Source organism: Streptopelia decaocto, assembly GCF_964273445.1.
Source record: "Streptopelia decaocto genome assembly, chromosome: 3".
Classification (NCBI taxonomy): Eukaryota; Metazoa; Chordata; class Aves; order Columbiformes; family Columbidae; genus Streptopelia; species Streptopelia decaocto.
This window is the reverse complement of record NC_138656.1, coordinates 9,671,176-9,692,725: the sequence shown is the minus strand read 5'-3', so window position 1 is coordinate 9,692,725 and position 21,550 is coordinate 9,671,176. Positions and strand designations below refer to the sequence as shown.

At 44.9% G+C, this 21,550-nt stretch overlaps 1 protein-coding gene across 5 annotated transcripts in view; it reads right to left on the bottom strand.

Moving 5' to 3' along the window:
- Nucleotides 1-12,263, bottom strand: part of SERTAD2 (SERTA domain containing 2) — an 84,831-nt gene extending 72,568 nt beyond the window's left edge. For all 5 annotated transcript variants that reach the window (XM_082047332.1, XM_082047329.1, XM_082047331.1 and 2 more), the window contains exon 1: nt 11,841-12,263. The gene's annotated coding sequence lies outside the window, so the exon portion shown is untranslated. The remainder of the gene's footprint in view (nt 1-11,840) is intronic.
- Nucleotides 12,264-21,550: the final 9,287 nt, after the last annotated feature.

Below are 21,550 nucleotides of genomic sequence, written 5' to 3'. Positions count from 1 at the left end.
GCTTCCTACACTGGATGCTTATGGTACACCGGTATCACAGGAGAGGAGCCAGATTCACATGCCCTAAATTGCACCTAAGTCTCTGTATCTTTTATTTCCTTCCAGCTGACTCCTGGCCTTCAAGCACAGAGCCTAAGGTGGAATTTAGGCCATGGGAACCTGGTTTTCAGCCTCTCAGCAAGTGGAAATAGCCACAGCTGACTCAAGCTGGAGAACGTACACCCGCTGAGCATACACATACAAACACACATGCATATACACAACCATTCCGCCTCAGGGGTCCCCAGACTTCGAACTCCGACCTCTCACGAATTTATATACACGGAGCGTGTTGCAAGTGGGCACAGCAGGTGAAGTGTGCAATGTGAACAACCTCCAACTGCCAACCATGCTCTGCAGGATCCAGAAGACAGTTTGCAAAGCAAGACAAAGCACGTCACCCCTCATTCCTATTACCGCTGTACTGCTTACCAAAGTCAAGCTACCGAAATGTTTCCAAGAGCATAAGGAGTGTTACTTCCTTTCCATAGCTGTTATGTATCAGAAAAGATTGCAAGCAGATAATATCTCAGGCACAGGTAGGAAAGATGGCAGAGTTAATGTATCCAAATCTTTTTCACACACAAGCACACACCTTGAAATAAGGCAGACATGGTAATTGTGTTTATTACACTATAGTATAAACATCAATCATGAAGCTAAATAAAGTAACAAAACATACCTACCTAAAGGGTCTTCTCCAGGCTATTATGTATCAAGTAAAGATAAAAGGAGAAGCTTGAGTCATCGTGAAAGAAAAGCTCTCCCCAGATACAAAGTCCAGTACTGAGCCCCAATATGCAGGAGTATTTCACTCTCCAGGGCAGAGGGGCTTTCTACGACACCATTTCACACCCCAGCCCCTGAGCATCCTCCCAAAAGCTCTTTGGGAGGGAGCAGATAGTCTCTCGCACACAGCATCCAGCTTCAGAGCCACAGGAGGGTTTCACAGTCCCTGCCTGCTGCCACAACAACTCGAAAGGACGGGGCATAGCTGTTATCACCCCAGAACAGGAACTCCGCCGCAGAAAGCCTACAGGCCACATCGGCCATCTCCCTCTCACCCAAACGCAAAGTATGCTAGGGAACAACAGGCCAGTACTTCGCACCCCTGAGAGCAGCATACCGCTGTCTAGAGTCAGCTAATAAGAGACATTAAGAACAGGGCTGCATCTTAAACCCACCCATTACAAAAAAGTAGAAAAGAGATTCCTCCATTCATGCACTAAGACAGGAACCTGTCCTTCAAAAAGCCAAAGTTCCTCGCTTCATATACAAGACAGCAGCAGCAGTAGCCACAAGTCTATCCTCCATGCAACAGAGCAGGATTTAACTCCTTCAGGTGAGACACGCTGATGATTTCATCCCTGCCATTCCCAGCTCAACCTAAGCTGGCTGCAGTCTTGCAAAGAACAGTGCCCTAAACCTCCAGACTATCTGGTGGGCGATGGGGAGATGACTCTCAGCTCCTGCAGCACTAATGAGCCTGCCTTGCAGAACAGACACTGCTTAAAATGCAGAGACGAGAAGGGGAGCAGAGAGGCTCTTACTGTTTGCACAGGCACTCCCCAGGGAGAAAGAGCCACTGGTCCCAGCTCTATGAACAACCAGTGCAAACACCAGCTCATTAAATGCACCAAAGGCCCTGGGGGCAGGCAGCACATCCTGGACTCTCCCCTACCTCATCACCAACTGTCTTTCAAAAGAAGGAAGCAACGAAGACATGTCCAATCCCGTGGGCACGCGTTTGGTGAGTTTCAAGAATGCTTCAAGAAGCTTCAGCAGAAGAATATCCAGCTTCTACATGTAGATTTGAACTGCATATTGTGTTCATCACTGGTGCAAGATGAGATGTTAAGGTACACTCAGCAACAGAGAAAGGTAAAAAGATTTGTTAAAGCAGAGTATTAAGGGGGCTTTCTTTCTACTGCCTATTCTGACACCATGTTAAACACCCCTCTACAAAATCCCAGGCAATAAAATTCTTTCTTGACATCACAGGAACATTTGAGACTACGTTAATTGAATTAGGGCCTTAGTCTTCTTACAAATCAAGAGAAGGACAGAATATATATATATAAGGTAGTCAGTTTACACGAATCACATATGACATTTAATAAAAAAAAACACAACAACTTTTTTTTTCCTTGTGCACCCAATACTACTAAATTTTGTCTTATCCTGTGCAAAGCATACAAGGCTAGAAGCAAAACAGGGTCTTGTGCCACACTTGATGTTATACTGGCAGTGCTAGATGCCTTGCTGCTCCTCTTCCCACACCTGGGGATGTCCTGCAAGTACCCCACTGTTCCCATTCACTCCATGTCGCATTCATTGTTGTTACTCCTGCTTCTTAGTTCTGGGGTCACCAAGGAGGCACCATAAACAAAAGCGAACAACACGCAACTGCTCCGTTTGTGTGTCCCGAGGACTGGCTCTGCATGCTGGTGCCTGAAGAACAAGCACATTGCAAAAGCATTATGTTTCCAGTGGCAAGATGGATGGGAAAAGCGCCAGCCACTAGCTGTAACCTTTTTGTCATGCCAATTGCTAGCTGCTATGAGGATGTACGTTAGATACCTCCTTAGAAGAGCTCTGCATCTCATCCTTCCAGATGGAGGAGGAATGATTCATACACACATAAACAATGCTAGAATGATGGATGGAGAGAAAACATTTTCTTTTTGTTTTCTGTTTGTATTACAGACATGCTCAGTGGCCTTAATTGCAGCAAAAACTGAATTGAAGACGATGACACTTTGTGCCCCAAGGAATGCATGTGCAAAACCCCAGTGCTGGCCTTGTCAAGCCTCATGTTGCACGCACACACCTCACGTGCCTTATTCCCCCATTTTCTCATTTTGACAGCATTTCTCTGCACAGAACACGAGAGAATAACTCCACTTACACAGCCATCACATCGCGCAATGACAAATACAGGGGAAAGCGTCCAAGAGACAGATCAGGTGTCAGGGGCTCTAAACTGACCAAGGACTGACTTGTAATGCAGAAGGAAAGCAAAGGATCTCTTTTCTTTCCAGGCACACTAGGGACCAAAATGCACACATTTACTAGGCCTAGATGGCTGATAAATGCAGAACAGACCGCTCAGCAGTCAAAGCAGTTGTCTGCATGGTGCCCGTTTCTTTCAAGGAGGGCACCACACATATATTCCTCCCACCTCACCTGCACAGCTCCTTTGCCACACACTCACACTCCTCTCAAGGGCCCCACATCCTATGAATCTCATTCTGTCTCTCTGTACTAACACCTGTAAATTCCCACCTATTTACTCTCCCCTGGCCTTTCTCAGATTTGTGAAGTCCTTGGAGCAGAGATTATCCACAAGCACTGCGAAACTGCCTGGAATATTCCGAGTCCTACTGCAAGTAAATAAACAAACAGCAATGCATAAGCACACAATCTGTATTAATGTTTTAAGCCAAGCATATAGCAGTCAACTCTGACAAGAAAAGTGATGGCAGTAGCTTCTTCCTACAGACAGTAGTAGAAAATCTACACATTGGGGTACATCCACTGACCAGGAAAAACTTCAGATTTGCATCCCCTGCCACTCACTTCCCTCCTTCCAGTACTGAGCCCCAATATGCAGGAGTATTTCACCCTTCAGGGCAGAGGGGCTTTCTACAACACCATTTCATACCCCAGCCCCTGAGCATCCTCCCAAAAGCGCTTTGGGAGGGAGCAGATAGTCTCACATTATCCATCACATTATCCATTTCTGAAATCCACTTTTTATTATAAATTATTCTAATCAGTTTTGTGGCATGGCAGCAATCCAGCATAACCTTCAGAAATATGCGTGCATGCACTGGCTATAGAACTTCTTCATTTCATAGGGGTCTTTCATAACAACCTGATGCAGAGTTTGGGAGGATTTGGCAACCTTTCTTAACAGCACTCCTGTGGTGGCGACCCTTTCCTAAAGGGTGCTAAATGCATTCACCTACACTACTTCTCTTTCTAAAAGAAGGATTTTTCCTTAATCTCTCATTAAAGCCAGTAGAAGTGTTCAAGAAGGGTTTTCTCCTCTGCTGTTTTGCAGGTTAAAGAAATGTGACCTGTGAGTGGCAAAAGGGCTAGAGAGAACACCTGCAGTCCAAAGCAGACCTTCTTTCTCATCCTACTCTCTTCTGAATGGAAAGATACAAGACAAGCTGGATAATTGCTCCCACTCCTCTAGAATCAGAGCTCAAGTGAGGAAGAAAAGGAAAGAACAAAAAGCAAACCACCAAACACCACCAAAACCACTGAGTTAATAACAATTCTTAACTCTTCTTGGGTAAGGAGCACAGGCTACTTTCATAGCTCCTCAAAGAACCTACACAGTTTGCTCACTCATGCTGCAACAGCTCCTGAAGGAATACGGATTCGTGGCTTTCCCATAAAACCAATAAGGTCTGAACCCCACATTGGGAAAGGAGAATTAAAAAACAAAAAACAAAACACAAAACAAACAAAAAATCCCCACACAACAAGAAGCAATTTAAACACAGCGCACTACCATCTTGTTAAATAACATGTTGAGAACTCATACGCAAGTCTGTCTTGGCCAATGAGGGACATAAATCAGGAAGATATAGTAACACTCACTAGCATGCAATTAGTTACTGCTGTAAGCACTTTAAGTCTGGATTTCTTGGATTATAAAATTTCAAACAATGTTGTTTTACAGGAGTGATATGATAGCTGTCCAAGCGCCACAATCAAATTATGCTACCAGGACATTTAGGCAATGGATTATCACAGTAAAGGAAATCGATTATCACAGCTTTTATTCAGAACAAGGGAAGACTATTTCATTTTGAACATGGCAGGGGGGAGAGTAGAAGATGATACCCGAAATTTGAACCCCCTCCCCTTTGGACTTTCCAAGGTAGGAATGCCACAAAAATTTGCCAATCTAAAAGGACAGAAACTGCCCATCTCTAGAATCTGCACTGAAATAATAACAGGGAATAAATAAAAAATATTTCAAATCAAAGGGCAGTTAAAACAGCCTCCTTGCGTTGGCTGGGTGCTGGAAGGATGCCCTGTTCCTGGGCATTTTCCCACTGCATATCTGGCTGCTACATCTTTCCCTTGATATTAGGCAACAACCAGCATCAGGCCTAGAGACTTCAGCTCTGTTTAGAAACTTTACTGTCCCATATGTTCCCTATCACAAGAAGGAGGGCCACTTACCTTCCAAAACCTTCAAATTAGCAGGTTCAGCAAAGGATTGGTGTGTTCCTTAAAAAGATTTAATAGCTTAAAGGTTCTCTTGAAAAGGCTGCACCTTTTACCTTTACATCACCGCAGAAAACCTATTGCATTTTATATTTTGGTTCTCATATTGCATCACAAACAGCACATTAGCTTTTTAATGTCACAATTTATTTTTTTAAGAGTATTTTGATACCTTTAATGCATACATAGGTACTTTTTGGCACACGGTACTTAAGAGGCCCTGATTCTGACCTCAATTTCTTTGGCAACAGCCAAATATTCCAGCGCAGGATGAGGGAAAACCCACTAAATCTTATTCACATCCCTGTGCTGCAGTCTGAGAGATCACTAGTAGCTATGACATATTAAAAAAAAAAAAAAAAAAAAAGACTAAAACTGAGAAGACAGCCAAATAAATAGAAGCAGAAGGATGAAAAAAAAAATAGAAACCAGCTCCACAAACCATAGAAGAAGTTAAAAACTTTCTTTGTTGCAGCCCAGGGCACGTGTCTGAAGCTGATGACACCTGGGTATTATTCCTGGCTGTGGTCCTGACTCCTTCTGGGTGACTGCACCAGCTCATGTCACACCTCCAACAGGCTCTCCCTTCACATTTTCCTTTCGGACTAAGGGTCAGCATTGGTGAACCGTTTCCTTGCCAAGAGCAGAGGTCACTAAATATTACTGGCATCCCATACCTCAACACGTGCCTTAGCACGTGCACGACAGCAGCACAACCGCTCTCCATACCAAAACCAAGAAGTGTAGGCCACGAAAAACAGGAGCTGGATGTCAGTCCCCCAGATTTCACATTCCCACTGTAAGCTTTTTAAGGAAGGATCGGTTGCTATTTATTTGTACCCTGTGTAGAGCACTGTTATTGGGAGCTGTTAATGTGATTCTGTAAGAAAGCAGCAACACCAGTAGTTGATTAAGACTGGAAAGAACAATAACAAACGGGATAAAAAATGGCTGGAAAGAAGTGGAGGGAATCAAAAACAATGACAGAAAAGGAATTCAGGAGGACAGAAAGAAGAGTGGGCAATGAAAAGAGAGTCAGAAGACAGGAAACAAACAAACAAAACCCAAACGTGAAACAGGCATCCACAGGAATATTTTACTTCATTTCAACAAAAAACAGGGTGCATGATTTTCTCTTAATAAGAACATTGAATTTGCATAATCAAACAAGCAGTACTTTATTTTCCTCCACAGAAAACATATGAATGTAGACTTCTAAGTTTTAAAGAGGAAGAATCCAAGCTACCAACATACTTGTTCTCAGAACCAATGCTTTAACTACATTATTAACAGCTTACAAAAAGACAGTAAAGTGACTACAATTCTCTATCTAGAAGCTACTTTTCAGAGTCACCATCACTACTGTAATTTTACAGTTACAAAAGGCTTTATCCTTGTTATTTATTGGGACCCTCCTCCCTATTTTACATGGTAGGAACTAAAAAGGTTCTGTCCGGGTTCAACTGAGATTTCTTCATCCCTGGTTTTTTGGTTTTGTTTTGTTTGTTTGTTTTTCCATTTCTGTGTTCTTAAACGGCCCTTAACTGGACACCCATGGCAATACCAGAGATATGAAGTACTGTGGATCGCTACAACTACAGACAAATATTTAAGCAAATCAGGAATTTACTTGCATGCTATGTTACTCCAACTCCCCTGCCCTTTCTGGGACTTCACCTGCTCATAATCACTAGAAAGCAGAGTGTCATTTCTAAGCTGTAGTCGAGCACTAAAAGCACCATGCTGGCCCTCACTAGCTCTATTTAATTAGAGATTAGCAGAAACAATAAAGCACAGGGAGAATATAAACATGATGTTGCCAGTTTCTCAGTAAAAAGGTTTGGGTTACCAAAGAGATAAGAGGAAGGCTGCCTATTTATCTGTGCTGCCGGACTGACGAGCTTACACGCCCCCATCAGAATTCTCTCTAAAATGTCAACACGAACCATATTATTAATTTTCCAAGTTGCTGACCTTTACTATTGCCTGCATCATAAACCCAGCATTTTGAACTGTTTCTATTCATACAAGAACATGCTCCGCACGCCTCACGATATCTGAACTCTGTACATACGCTGCTCACATGTCACAAAACAGATGCTCGTTGCCGCATCCCCGAAGAAGCTGCCAAGTTGCACCTTCAAAGTTCTATAAAGTCCCCTGGATCACAGTCAGTTCTGCTATCCACCAGCCAAGTTTCCCATGTTCCCCTAAACCCCTTAGCGTATCTCCTCTTTAATAAAATGTTTCAGAGTATTTTATCAAGGGTCATAGCATACAGATTTTTAAATATAAAATAATTTGAACATGAACTTAAGTTTAATTTCAATCAGGAAGAATTAAAAACAAACAAGCAAACAACAAGGTCCTTGGATTAGAAGACAGCCGTTCCCATTTACTATTCTTCTCAATTAAAATGTTTTCTATAGATCATGAGAACTTAATGTATCATACACATTACACAGTGCTCAACACAAGGCTGTTGATCTGTCATGTCTCTATAAGCGCTTAATGTGATGAATGATCTGGTTACTTGTCTTTCTGGTATAAAAGCAGGAGAAGCTTTGAGACAAAGAAATAAAGGCCAATGCATATTACAGATTTCATAGTGATTAATATCAGCCCTCCTGACTCATATATTTGAAAACAGTTAAGGTCACCATTTCTCTTTTATTTTTAGTGTGGATTTCAGTACATCTCATCAGAACCCTCCAAACACTTGAGATACTCTAATTTAAAGCAGAAGCAGAAATGTCAGTAACATACAGCATTTGGTCTACAACAAACAATGCCACACCAGCATGTCATAAGAAAAGTAAGTGACCTTCACTCTTGCCTCTGCTGACAAACAGACACACTTGAAGCAACTTGCAGGCCAGGATGTTAGTGGGATTTCTGGAAGACAATCTAATAAATAAAGATTCAAAAGAGTTAAAAAAAATAATCTATTTATCTTCTGAACTGAAAAACCTGCTTTTCCAAATCAACTAATGGTTTGGCATGTCTACATGAAAGGCAGATGAACAAATACCATCTTCCTTTTAACATGGAATCTGCAATAAGAAGTCAGCATTTTATTGATTTCCATAATACCATCTCTACAGCTTAACAAACTCACTCAGCTGCTAATGCTAATTCACTGATGCTATGGAGCCTTCCCATATAATTATACACCCTCCACTTCGCTGAGCCCCAGGGCGCTGTTTCTAACTTTCCAGAGGACCACTGAACCAAAAGTAGAAACAAAAAACCTCTCTTTCATTACCCAAAGCAAACTGCAAACCAAATTCTGCTTATTTAAATGGGAAATTAGAGTGACTTAATTTTTAAGGCAGGGAATTATCTGCTAGTCTGCATAGATTTTCAGATATTGTGACAACAAACCCTTGTTTCAACTCTTCTCCCTATTCCTACTTGCTTTTTCTTCCTTAAGAGTACACAACTATACAACATATAAATATTGCAACAATTACAATTTCTAGGGAGAGATTCTGAAGTCCCTCACAGCTCAGAAGTGTTTCAAGAGGGTGATTCGGAATCATAGAGACTCTTGTGAATGTCACTATAATTAACATTATAAAAAAAATTGTACAATGTTACCATTGCTATAGGGAATATTTTATAAGTGAATGTATATTTCAAAGATTTTTTTAATAAGTTTTTCTTTAAAAAGAAACCTGGAACACCTTCTAAGCCAAATTAAAGGAAGATATCTTCTCTGAGTCTAAAATCCAAAATGTCCTAAATAATTCATGAAGTAAACTCTGCCATTTTTCTCCACTTCTCGAACAAATCCAGCAGTCCACAACCAAGCAGACAGCTCCAGGATACTTCAGTAAGAGTTTTGCTGAATTAGGGACTGCAGAATCTGGCCCAACTAATCCAGTACTGTCTATCTGGAAAGAATGTGGAAGAACTCTGCAGTGTAAGCCTCCCCAAATGGCTGTACACAAGTCCCTTTTCTTGCTCCCCTCCATTTACCCTGCCATGATGTTTCAGATCCAGCCATACTGTATTCAGCACCTCCATCAAGATTCAATATGCAGTTTGAGGAAAAACAGCTTAATTTTGCTGTGGTTTCCCATGCATATATTGATTTGGAACCAGTTAATGTATTTCCTCTGAGAATGGTGAAATGTTTGTATTTTTGTTCAACAAACAAACAAGTTGACAGTATCAATACGGGTCTGGAGAGCCTCTAAAAACAATCTAGTTTGCTTAATTAATGTTAATTACAATAACATCTCAATCAGTGACACAAAAGCTTAGCAATGAACGCAGTCATACAAGGAAGTGAAAACATGAAACAAACACGAAAGAAGTGTGTCTTGTTCTGAAAGGGTATCAAGCAAACTTTCAAGAGAGTTATAAATAAGAACATAAAGGCAGAAGACAGTTCTGCTTTATTAGACGTATTTTCTTTACAAGCTGCTTAGTAGGGAGCTTTCTTCTGAGACTGTAAGACAGTGGTTCTGAGCTGTGGACACACCAGATAATATTATCTTTCTACAACATCACGTCCAAACCATTATCAACTGCTTTAAAGAAAAACAACTGAGGGCCTGATCCTGCTGCCAGTGATTTCGATAGCAAACATTTAAACAATGTGATGTGAATGTTTAGGGGGGTTCTGGAGAAGGAGAGGAATTAAAAAAAAACCAAAACCCAACCCTAACTTGAACACCACATGTAGGTATGGGCTCCCTCAGGCACAGAGAAATTTCAGGACAAGATAATGAACTTCTCAACAATCTTTTTCCTACTTCCCATAGCAACAAGGGAAAGCTAAACACACAGAAAACTTACCTGCCCGTTTCACTGGTAGCACAGATCTCAGCGGGTTTTTTTGTATAGTCACTTAACAGAGCAGCTTTACATTTAATCCTCAGTTTTCTTCACAACCCAAGAAAAATAGTTATCCAATAAGTTCTTATTTCAAGGGAAGGGAAAAAATAGTTATAAAAAAAATAAGCGCCATTACCTCACCCAGATTGGTACTGTAGTACACAAGTAGTCATACAAGCATCGCAGGGAGCTCTTGCGCAGTAAAGTACCACTCGGTGTGAGTAAGGGTGGCGTAATTGGGTCTGATGAGGGAATGAATCAGAGCTTGTCACATCACTACTATAGGGGCCTTTCTGAAAACATGGGTTTCTCGATTACTTTTCACATCAATGCAAATCTGGTCCGTTAAGGTTAACGAAGTTGCACTGATGCTAAAAGTGGTAACAGAGGAGAAGCAGGTCCTCTTCAAATTGACTTAACAGGCCACAGCTCAAGGACCCCCCGTAAAGGCAAAATAACAGACATTTAGGAAGTTTCTGGGTTACATTGAGCAAGTCACCCCTTGGGATAAAGGCTGATTGACTGTTTGGTAAAAATCTCAGGGTTGATTTCTTTTGTTTCCCTCCCTCTCTTTATAGATAGAAGCAAGACAAGATTTGTTAAAGATTTCATTTCCTCTACAAATTTATTGATCTTAAGCATACTTAAAACTACAATTAAGTAGTCACTGAACTAAAGCCATACTTTTCTACTTCTCATTTACAAGAGTGTTTGCCTTTCATCTTAACAGAAGTTCAGTAGCTTTATTTTTCAGATGTCTGAGAAAGATGATTTTGGAGTGCTGTGAGGTTTGGTAAACCTTCAATTCAGCAATTAGTTTCCATATGATATGAATTACAAAGACCAAGCAATTAATATTAATAACTAAACCCAGCAAAGTACTAAGGCTTCAGACGCCCTGTGTATGGAAATGCTGCTGTGCTTGCTGGGGTTTTCCATGTATGTCTTATTTTAGCTACTCTGAATGTACAGCACATGAGAACATACACCACATTCACATTTCTGAAAATACATTAAGAAGGGAAAAAAAAAAATCAATAGCAATGAAACAGAGACAAAACCATTTTACATTAAGTGCTCCCAATATCAATCCAAGCCACCAGAAGTCCCTGCTGTGGACCATGGCTTCACCCTACGCTACACAGATTGTCCTGCCAAGCCAAGTCAAGCCCAGGTAATACTGAAACATGACAAGGTGGGGAGGAGGACGGTGCACCTGGAAATAAAAAAAGGTGGGTTTCCCTGGTCTTCAGAGAGGGACAGTGGCCCAGGCCGGAGAGCATCTTTCAGGAGCCCCTTGCCCCTCACATCAACCTTCATCACAGCCCCAACCGTGCTTTCAGCCGGGGGAAAAATAACACAAAAATTACAATCAAATGTGTCACCGGCAGCATGACACGCATTTGTAGTTGGCAACGACGCCAGGTTTTTTTTTATCATTATTTTTTTTCTTCCCCCTTTTTCCTTTCCAGTCCGAAGGTGGAAAGTATCGCCGCGGCCGGTGCCAGGCTGCGCTGCCAGGCGAATGCCCCCAACTTTCCAACAGTTGGCAGCGGACAGAAACACCCGGACCCGCCGCCGCGCTCCCCCAGCCCGCCCCGCCGGCTCCCCGGGCAACCGGCGGCTGCCCCGGCCGTCGCCCACCCCGCACCCCCCACCACCACGCAGAAAGGAGCGAGCCCGGGAAGGCCGTGCCCGGCACTCACCCGCTCCGGGGGGCTCCGCTGTTGAGAACCGCTGAGAGAGGCGCTGAGGGGAGCGGGGGGCGGCCGAATGGGGGGCGGGAAAAAGAGTCAACGGAGAGGGGACGCTGCCGGGGGGGTGAGGAGGCAGTTGGGGGGACTGTAGGGGGGGGGACACGGGTGAGGAATTTAAACCGGATGGGTGAATTAATTTAAAATGAGCGTGCGGCGAGGCGCCGGGGTGCGCGGCGGAGGAGGCGGCGGCCAGGCGCTGAGGCGGCTGTGCTCTATCCCATGCCGCTGCGGTGGCCCTGGGCAGCAGTTGCAGCCGAGCTGAGGGGGAAGTTGGGGCCGCAGCCGGCGGGGAGGATGTGACACCGTGACAAGTACGGCCCGCCAGCCATGTACCGCAGGAGGAGGCGGGGGAGGCGGCGGCCCGCGCGCAGGGGGCCGGGGCAGCCCAGGCAGCGCCGCCCGCCCGCACACGGCATTTAACGGCGCTGACGGGCCGCGCCGTGACTCACACACGGGAGTTAGTCACAGGGCGGGACCGGAGAGAGGGGGGGGAGGCCGCCCCGCCCCGCCCCCCGGGACACCCGCCAGCCTACGGGGCGCCGCGGCCCGGCGGATTGGCGCGGCGGCCGGCCAATGGGCGCACGGATCTGCCGGCAGCGCTGGAGCGGCCCCTTCGGCCCAATGAGTCTTCTGAGGACACTGCCGCGAAGTGTTGGGGAGGGCTGGAGGGATCACCGTGGGGCGGGAGCTGCGCTCTGGCCTGCCGCCGCGGCCAACCAGCATGGAGGATTGGGTTGATGGGCAGCCCGGCCCGACCCAATCAAAAGGGTGCGGGGGAAGAGGAAGGAGGGGGAAGAAGCATTTCTTCCCGCCCCCTCCGCGGGAGTTGGTCACGCAGAGAGTGGAGGGCGGGGGAGGGAGCGTGACTAGAGCCAGCGGGCGGGCGGCCCGACCCGGGGGAGGGGCGCGGGCATCCAGCCGGCCCCGAGGGCGGCGGGCGGGGGCGCCGAGCCGGCTCCGGTGTGAGAGCGTGGGCGGGGGTTACCTCAGCGAGCAGCGGGGGCGGGCACTGAGCCGTCCGGGGCGGGGGTTACCTCAGCGAGCGGACGGAGGGTGGCACGGAGCCGGCGGTTACTTCAGCGAGCGGGGACACCGAGCTGGGGGTTACCTCAGCGATGGGGGGGCACCGAGCTGGCCGAGGCGGCAGTTGCCTCAGTGAACGGGGGCACCGAGCCGGCCAGGGCGGGGGTTACCTCAGTGAACGGGGACACCGAGCCGGCGGTTACCTCAGCGAGGGGAGGGACACCGAGCCGGCCAGGGCGGGGTTACCTCAGCGAGGGGGGACACCGAGCCGGCTGAGCCGGGGGTTACCTCAGCGAACGGGGGCACCCAGCTCGCCGAGGCGGGAGTCGCCTCAGTGAGTGAGGCGGAGCCGGGCGGGGCGGAGGGAGCGGGCGCGGCTCCTCCGCGACGCCGGGGTGGGGAATGGCTCCCCCCGGGGCTGCGTGCGGAGCGGGGCCGGCGGCTGGGAGGTGTCCGGGGCGGAGTGGGCTTGCCCCAGGGCCGGGCGGCGGGGCCAAGGTCGTTTCCCGCGGGAGGAAGGAGACCGGGGCTGGGGCCTGAGCCAGAGGAAGGCGGTGTGGCTCCGCCGGCACCGGGCGGGGAAGGGCCAGGCGGGCGCCGGCTGGGGGGTAAAAAGCCTGAGGGAGGGGGGCTGACTGCAGCCAGCTCGGCTGTCACAGCCTCGGCTTCCCCCGGCCCCAAAGAACCCCGGGGTTTCGAAGTAAGAACTTGGGCTTTGCTTGTGTTGGACAGGTGTCACAGCTCAAGGTCTGAGTATTTCCACGTCCCTCCCCCACCTTATCTTTTTTCCTTTTTTTTTTTTCTGACAGAACAAAGCACATCTCAGGTTCCGGCATGATGTCAGAATTTGACCAGATGAATGAAAAAGTAAAAGTAATAGCACTGACAGCTGACAAAGAGCAATTCCTCTTGTGCTGCTGGGGGGAATTGACAGAGAAGAGCAGTATCGGTGGTGTAAAAAAGCAACGCTGTTTTCACAAATGATTAGCACTGGAAGAATTTATTTCGAGTAGAGTGAGGAAGTAATGCCTGCTAGGAGTTTCCAAATAATACTGGAGCCTTACCAAAAATATAATGCTTGTGAAGGAAATGAGATACTCAAATTGTGTTCCACCTCTTCATCTCTACACACAAACTTTTATACTAAAACCTGGTTTTGCACTAAAAGCATAAAATAACTGATAGATTTCTGTAACATAGTGAGATAATGCTATAGAAATAGGAGACTACACTGGTGTTTTCCCAGCCTGCAAAAATACCCAATTTTGTTTGCTTTACGTCTTGTTTCTTGGACGGAGTGCCATAAAGATTTTTTTTTTTCTTATTTTGACATCCACAGTAACTGAAGAGCTGAAAAACTATAACCTGCAATAATTTGTTCTTGTTTTTCAGTTTAGAAGTAGTGGGATTAATTACAGGTTTTTCCTGCTTGCTTTTATCAAGATCCAGGGAGATGAAGATTTCACAGTTCCTCATTTGAAACAGGAATGTTGAATCACACACCGAAAAAATGCCCTTCTGAGTTGTCTCTGAGCATCTAAGGCACGATCCTGCCAGCTGTCCTATAGTCCATAGTGTTTTGCAAGAAATCCCGGATGGACGGTAGTCAAATTGCTCTAGTATGAACAGGGAAGAAAAACAAGACCAGTGAGGCCATTGGGGTGGGGGGGAAGGAGGAAAAAAAAAAGTGGTGGCTTACAGATGTAGGTTTTGAGTGGAATTTTTTCTTTCATCAAGGAAAAATCAGAAGTGGGGTCTTATGCCTTCCTGAGTATCTAGTGCTGGCACACAGTGAATTTTAAGAAATCAGTTATAATTTTTGATGCTCTGAGTTTACCCCCAAACACTATGAAGCATACCTGATTTTATGCTTTAGGGTGTTGCTTGCAAACACTTTCTCAATCATGCTGAGGGTCCAGGGAGTTTCTTACATGCAGAATTCTTTGGGCAGTGGCACTGCTCTCCTCAGCTGCATAATGCCGTAAACCTTTCAATTCTAACATAATATTGGGAAAATAATAACTACCACATCTTCCCTGTTTCTTCACTCCACTTCAAAAGCATCTGAAGGCTTCTCCACCCTGACTGGCACATTCATAAAACTTTCAGGATTTGTTGATTAGTATTTCCTTTTCTGTTGGAATCTGCTGAGCTCTGCTATTGTAAATGCTCTTGCTTTAACTGCTCTTGCATTAGAATAAACTGAATCCTCCCTATTGTTATTTTATTGCATTTTATCTTACGCATACTGTATTTTGCTCTTCTTTGGAGTGATTGGCTGTTTGCATTAAAACTTATGACTAAGAACATGCATTTTGTTCGGCACAGACCTGTTTCTGTTGAAACCCAGGAGGGTTACCTTGGTATAAGGGATTCATTTCAGCTAATCATTTGCAATAGCAAAGGATTTCCATCAGTGATGCCCATATTTTAATAGCAAAAGCAGAGAATTTAAGATCTGTTGTCTTTTTTTTTTTTTTCTGTCCTTTTTTTTCCCTGCCATAGTAAGAGGTTAAAACACTTGGAAGGTTCTACAACCTTCAGCAATGCTCACACACTGATTGGCACTTAGCAACTTGTGAATGCTGCACAAAAGAGGGCTTTGCATCAGATTCCATGCAATTTGGCAAATAAAATGAAGAATAGAATATTTACCATTCAATGATAGATAGATATATATAGATATATATACACCCCACCTCTTTGAAGAACTGAAAGGGATGGGACTTTCTGGGTAGATTGCCTTTTTTTGTATTAATAGTTGTATCTTCTTTAACAGCAATATTCTAACAGAACTGAGACAGAAATTCAGCTGGTGAATTTAGGCATGATTGCTTCTGGAGGGTGAAAGTCTATAAGCAATCATCCTGCTCCACTGCTACAACCTACTACAAGGGCTTCGTGCGTGCACGCTCCCGGAGACATCAGCTGAGGTAATATTTCATATCATTGCAGTGCTGCAGCTTTCCCAATGTACAGCAGTTTTTCTTCAGGGCCAGTGCTGGCGAGGAGGCAATTATAAGATGATCTTAGCTTTTACTTTTAAAATCTCAATTTCACAGTTACAGAGAAAAGTTTGGAAATGCGACCCGCTGCTACAAGGCAATTTCTGATTGAAGTGCTTTGTTTTGGGTTTTTTGGTGGGTTGTTGCTTTTTTTTTTTTTTTTTTTTTTTTTGGTGAGTTTGGTTGCTTAGGGTCAGTTGTTTAGGGAGCATGTTTGCTTCAGCTGAGCTGAGCCAAGCTACTCTTCAGTTAAGACTGGGTTTAGAAGTTATAGCGTTTCTAGCAAACTGCTTCAAAACTGCTTACGGTTAAACTAGTGCCACTTAGGTAAGGATCAGCTCAGCAGGGGTGGTTGCTGTCCCTGGCTTGGAAATTCAGTAGCCCTCCCTTCGCAATTTTTGTGTGGCGCAAAACTCTGGAGGAATGTCCCGCAACTTGGGTTTGGCTCCAGCTTTACCTGTAGGTTTCCACAGCTGTTGCTGCAGAAGTCGTTAAAGAAACAAATCGCAAAACCAGAAGTAAAAGGAGCTGAGGCAACCAGGTCTGCTTGAGGTGCACAGTGTGCCTGGCGCCGGGGTAGGTCCCAGGAGCTTGATGCAGCTCTCCTACCCTTGTGAATAGGGAGGAATTCCCCTGAAGCCCGTGGATTTGAGGTTTCAAAGCCCGAATCAGAGTCTGGCAAGAGGGGCCTGATTTCTCCCCATTCGCGTCTGTGCACATCTGGAGCAGTCAGAAATCTTTGTTCCCTGTGCAGGTGCCTTGGTGACATAAACTTCACGTTCAGCTACATCTTCCAGGGAGCATCAAAAGGTGTGTATTGTGTTCAGGTGAACGCTTGCTATAAATATTTCTTCTTTTGAGTGTAACTGAGATGATTTGGTAGATAGTTTGAAGCAAAGACCTCAGAGCCTGGCTATTTTGCTGCACCATAGTTGTTTACAAAATAAGGTGGTTTAGTTAGTTATCAACCTCAGGGAATACCTTTAAAATCTGCAAATACTCGCTTATATGTGAATAAAAGCAGCGAATTTCCTTCAGCTGTGTTTGCTTTTTGAAAATATTCCAGTCAATTAGATTAGTGGCTAGAAATGTTTATGGAAAGAATTTTTAGCCCATTTTAGAAGGTATTAATGGAAAGCAAAATTTTATCTCAGGAACGCAGTCATCTTACTGGGTGTTAATTTATGTTCATCAACTCAGGGAACGCAAACCAGTATTATACATATGATTTGTTCAGGTCGTGTATCTCTCCTGTTCATCCAGTCTTGTCTGTTTTTCTGCTGTGCTGCTGTGCCAGGGATGGAAAATATAACATTTTATTTCTTTGCTTCACACCTTCCGTGTTTCTCTCTGCACAGAGGGCTCCTTTCTTGAGCAACAGTGAAAGTAAACCACTATCACAAAGCAAACTTGGGGCCCTGCAATATAAAACCACTCCCTGCAATATTTAAATTCCTTTGAAAACCATCCTCTGCCATATGTCTGTAAACACTGTCCAGCTGTAACGAGCTTATAGATTCTTGGAGACCATCTGAATTTAGCAAAAAAATAACAATACTGAGTGCTGAGATGGAGTCAATTGCCATTTTAATAATTTCATGTAAATCTTCAGATTTTTTTTATTCTTTGTTTGCAATTGTTAGGTAGAACTGGAAACAAAGGTATACCAATGTAACATACTTACTTTTCTTAAATCAGGTTCATCTTTCTAAATAGTTATATGAATATTACCAGGTTTATTACAGGACATACAGTATAATTGTGCAGTTTAAAAGACTGAGATTTAAACTTAAAGTCGTTACTCCCATCACATAATTAGGTTAATGTGCATGCTCCTGCACTTTAGCATCGCATTCCCGATCCCTTTGCTTAGCAAATGCCCAAGTGAGAAGATCCAGAGCTCTTGTTGCAAGAAAGCAGACCCTCCTTTACCTAAAAAGAAAAAAATCTGTAGTGGTTTTTATCCCTAAAGCATGCCATTTACACATGTGTTTGTAAGCTGCTCATACACCTCATACTGTGCTGCTTCTGTTGGTTAACAGTTTCTTCTGTCCAGTGTCACTGTGTCCCCAGACAGCACTGTCAAACACCAACTTTTTATGTAACTTTAAAACCCAAATTATTTCACTAGTATATTGTAAGTACTTCTGCTCAAACAGCTTTATTGGCTTGTTCACAAACATTTCTGATCTAATACATGAAAGTATAATGTGCTGAGTTACTTGTATTATTTCATTACCAGAAGCCACGTGGAACTTTTTATATTAAAATACAATATTGAACACTTCACTCTTAAGTCCGAAGTCTGAACCACAGTTTAAATATGTTATTTTATTTTTTTTCCCCAACATTTATCATGAAAACTAGCATAACTTTTACACAGGCTTCTTAAATGCTTGAAGGGTATTTGTTTGCGAATTTCCACAGCCAAGTGTGCCAGAAGGTTTAAAATTACCTGCAGCACCTCAGTGCCTCCAGTTGTCATCTGACTGCAGCCTGTTCAGGGCAGGGGCCATATGTTTTTTTCCTGCTTAGGAATGGAGTGGCAGAACTGGGACAACGACAAAAATACAATAAATAGTAGCAGTGAACCAATCCCACTTCCTGTGCTGAACACTAAGTGTCAAGTACTTGTGGCAGGGATGCTTTTGCATGGTCCATAGTAACAAGATTTAGTTGCAGTAAATACCTGTTGAGAAAATATCAAACACAAAAGTTTGAGAAAATTAAGCTGCCTGTGGACAAGCACACTGAATTCAAGAGGAAATTATATCCTATGAGGTGTTTGTCCAGCTTAAATTACAAGTTCATCAAAATCAGGATTTTATTTTAGGACAGCTATCAGACAGTTGTTGTGAGCCACAACCACCAATTCTTTACCCATTGGTTCTGGCAGAAAGTGGGGTATAAATGAAAGGAACAATTTTAGTCATATGGCAATTTGGCAAAGCACTTTCACATTTTAATTATGTTGTGGAAAGGTCAAGGCTAGATCTGTGTTGGTGGAGGGATAATTTGCTGTTATGGTTTATGACTGTGCCTCTCCAAAACTGAAGAACCAAGAACTGGAGAACAAAACAAAATTTTCCTGTTTAGGCTGTTGGTTCTGATTTCCTTTTAAAACAGCCTTCGGGAGACATCCTGACATTTTACTGGCTCATCCCACACTTGTAGGGTGACCATGCAGTTCTCAAGGCAGGGCTGGAGCATCTCTAGGTTGAGAAGGATGCAAAAGGCAAGTGTCCTGGCTGTCAGTTGTGGCACAGCGTCCAGCATTCCAAGAGGAATCTGTATGTGCTGACCCGCCTCTGTAAAAGGGTCTGTAGGCTTTCAGCTCTGCAGTGGAGTGGTGTGAGGAGGGCAGACCATGGGTTACGTGGCTTTTCAGTATCACACCGTGGACCGTCCAGTGTGGTCAGATTAGAAGGGCTGCTTTCCCTGTGCCAGGGTGCTTCCCATCCCCTTCCCATCAACTTGGTTTTGAACAGTTGCAGTCAGCTCACCTTAGCAGGGAGAGCAAGCACAATTTTATGAGACCTCTAAAAGAGCTGCATAATGATAAAAATAATTTGATCTTTCTTACTCAATTTTCAGACCCATAGCCTCAGTCATGACAGAGCTCCCAGTAAGACGTCCTTAGCAAGAGCCTCATGCACATTGAGGCTTTAAAACCTGATCATAAAGCTTTGCTAAAAAATAAAAATAATTTTTAAAGCGTAATTCATTAGCTTTGGGACTAGCTATTTGCAGTTGGGTATGTGGTTCCTCTCCAAGGAGAAAGGCCCAGACACGGTTAGTTGTTTGCCAGCATCACTACAAGCCTCAACCCCCCTTGGGGGATGTGGCTGGGCTTGGTGCTGCACATCCCTACTCAGCAGCAGGAGGCAGCCCCAGAGCCTGCAAATCTGTGCAGATAAGCAGGGAGCTGGGTGCCATACAAAACCAGAGAGGTAAAGTGATTTACTTAAGGATAAGACTGGTCTCTCCTGAGAAGACACTACCGCCCTTTGATTGCTTTATCTCTGCAGTGCGGATGGAGCTGCAAGGAACCGAGTCTCCCAGGCAGTGCAATGGTTAATTTAACATGAAAGCAGGAGGAAAACGTCTTGCTATAGATTTTGTTCCCACAGTTGTCCTCCCTTACCTCTGTTGTAAACCTGAGGGCGTGCATGCAGGCAGCAGCATTTCTGTTAGAAATGCTCCTGACAATAAATATTGTGAAAATCAGCATTGTTTTTTTAAAAAAAAATGGATGTGCACCTCCAGTGACCTCTATTTTGCACTTCACTGAAGTGATTATAAATGGCTTTACTTCTCCATCAACGCCTTTGCTTTGGACACTATTCATTGTTTTTACCTTGCTGCCTATATCCAGGTGTACTGAATTTTTTACTCACATTTCCACATGCTGCCTTTGCCCTGAACTGAAGCACACTGTGCTTCTGCAACAGTGAATCAAAACTTACTGCTGTGGTTATCCACGCTGAAGGAACACCCAGGATCAATGCACAGGTACCATTTCCACCCATGGTTCGGCTTGGTCCTCATCAACTTGACCACCATCATGGGAACAGGGGAGTGGCTGAAGAGACACATGGGTGACAATGGTATTGGACATTTGTCCTTCAGAGGGCTGTGGCCTGGCCCTGTGGTCAGGAGAGCATCAGGAGATGTTGCAGGTCAAAATAACGGTGAAGGCTCAGCCTTGAATATGGGAAGAGACACAGGGTGGGGGGGGATGTGCTTGGCAGGAACTGGGGAAATTTGCTGAGCTCAATAGAGAGGTCTCCCCCTCTCTGGGCTTTATCCAGCCCTGCCGAGGAATAGCTGAGCCAGTGCCAGGAACTGGAACGTGAAACTGTGCAAAGACAGAGTGGGGAAAAAAAAGCAAAAACGGCAAAGAAGAGAAAGAAATCCAAGCTGAAAAGCTGCGAGGAAAGAACACCAGAGCAAAAAGCCCGGTGTGCTGGAAATAATTTGTTCAGTCTGAATCTGCCAAGTGATTTCGATAACGGAGGGGCAAAAACCTTGCAGTGCTTGGGAATGTTGCGCTTGGACCCACCAGCTTATTTACAGCGTTTCTTTTGCTCCTTCTCCTCTGCTGAGCTAAAGCCACTGAGCGAGACGGAAGGAGGGAGGGAGAAAAAGAGAGGCCGAGAGCCTTCTGCGGTCGGCAGGGGCCTATAAATAGCTGGTGAAGTCTTCTAATACCAATAGGGTGCGTCATTATGGCCCTCCCCGGCTCCGCTCGACAGCAGCCACGCAGCACCCAGAGCCGAGCAGCTTGGCTTGGCAGGGACGGAGCGGGGAGCAGGGGGCAAGGAGCATTGCACGCTGTCTACTACAGTCTGTCTCGGAGAGAACATAGGGGGAAAGATGAGCCACGCATCCTTACAAGCTGCCTCACCTGGGTGTTGCAAAGTGTATTCTGATTCTTGGTCCCTTGGCTGCACAGTCGGCACCAGGGAAATACCTGTTCCTGTAATAAATGGGCATCCAGGGTCTGCATCTCTGCCTGACTTGGATGTTGGGGGGATTTCTGAAGTCCTGCCGTGCTGTTTGCTCTCCTGCCTTGCTCCTCCTCACCCCATGCTAAGATCAGGGAGGGGAAGAAGAGGTGATAGAGAAAGC